This window comes from Trachypithecus francoisi, unplaced genomic scaffold (assembly GCF_009764315.1).
Source record: "Trachypithecus francoisi isolate TF-2019V2 unplaced genomic scaffold, Tfra_2.0 Lachesis_group0, whole genome shotgun sequence".
Lineage (NCBI taxonomy): Eukaryota > Metazoa > Chordata > Mammalia > Primates > Cercopithecidae > Trachypithecus > Trachypithecus francoisi.
Window position 1 is genome coordinate 137,990,383 of NW_022681453.1, and position 1,393 is coordinate 137,991,775.

A 1,393-nucleotide genomic window follows, 5' to 3' on the forward strand; every position below is an offset into this window, starting at 1 on the left:
GGCCCCAGGTATCCCTGTCTCCTGGTAGTCATACCCGTGTATAATCCCTTCCCCAAGAGTGTGAGCCATTTATAACCAATAATAAGCGAGTCACTTCTAGCCGATAGAATGTGGTCAAGGTAATAAATGTCAGTTGTGAGGTTAGGTTACAGAAAGACCCTGGCTTTCTTCTTGTTTATGCTCTCTTGGTCTTTTCCTCATTAGCTTGGAGGAAAAACTAGCCACCATTTTGTGAATTGCCGTATGGAGAGGCCCATGTGGTCATGGGCTGCCAACAGCCCGGGGAGTGAGCCTGGAAGTAGATCCTCCCTTAGTTGAGCCTTGAGACGCCTGCAGCCTCAGCCAACACACTGAGAGAGAGCCTGCAGCCTCAAAAGAAACCTTGAGTCAGAGGCACCCAGGTAAGCTGTGCCCAGAATTCCTGACCCCTAGAAATTGTGTTAATCATTTTTTAAAACTGCTAAGTCTTGGGGTAATTTGTTTTGTAGCAATAGATAATCAATGCAGTATCTGACTTTTGAGGCTAGGTCATAAAAGATGTTGCTCTTCCCACTTTGATCTCTCTTTCTCTTGGATTACCAGCCCTGGGGGAAGCCAGTCACAGTTCATGAGGAGACTCAAAAAGTCCTATGGAGAGGTCCATGTGGTCATAAGCTGAGGTCTCCAGCCAATAGCCAGCACCAACTTGCCAGATCTGTGAATGAGCCATCTTGGAAGCAGATCATTCAGTGTGGTCAAGCCTTTGGTTGGCTGCAGCCCCAGAAGACATCTTGACTGCAATCTCATGAGCAATCTGGAGCCAGAACCACCAAGGTAAGTTGCTCCTTAATTTCTGACCCACAGAAACTGTAAAATAGTGAAGTTATTGTTATATTAAGCTACCATGTTTTGGGGGTAAATTGTTTTGCACCTATAAATAATGAATGTAGTGTGGAACAAGAGACTCAGAGTTATCCTACCTAAGTAAAGGAGCTGGGGTATTTATACACCAATATCCATCTATCAATGGATGAGGGCTGTTTCTAGGATCTCTTAATTCTCCAACAGTTCCCTGTGGGCACAGAGGGCTTCAGTGGTCAGAAGAAGCCTGCAGGCAAAGAGATGCAGATGTTGGCAGTTGGAAGTCATGCCTGGGTGTAATGAAAAGTAAAGGTGAGGGGATATGGGATGGGGTGCTCACGGGACTTGCTAACTTGCAAACTCAATTGCAATTTCATCTACATTACTTCCCTCCTCCCAGGCAAGCTTGGAGTACTTACTCCTTCTTTAGGGTTTGATCCCTCCAGGGTGGTTTTCTGGTAGAAGGAAGAAGAAAAGGATGAGCATCTCTTTACATAACTGTTCCTATCTCTGATGTTCCCTTTGTTGGGTGGTGGTGGTTCTTGGGCCAGCA

At 45.8% G+C, this 1,393-nt stretch overlaps 1 long non-coding RNA gene across 1 annotated transcript; it reads left to right on the forward strand.

Moving 5' to 3' along the window:
- Positions 1–210: 210 nt before the first annotated feature.
- Positions 211–1,153, forward strand: LOC117077374. The gene is made up of 3 exons (XR_004434746.1): positions 211–401; positions 583–813; positions 1,048–1,153. It is a non-coding gene; the product is annotated as an uncharacterized LOC117077374 (long non-coding RNA).
- The last annotated feature ends 240 nt before the right edge of the window (positions 1,154–1,393 follow it).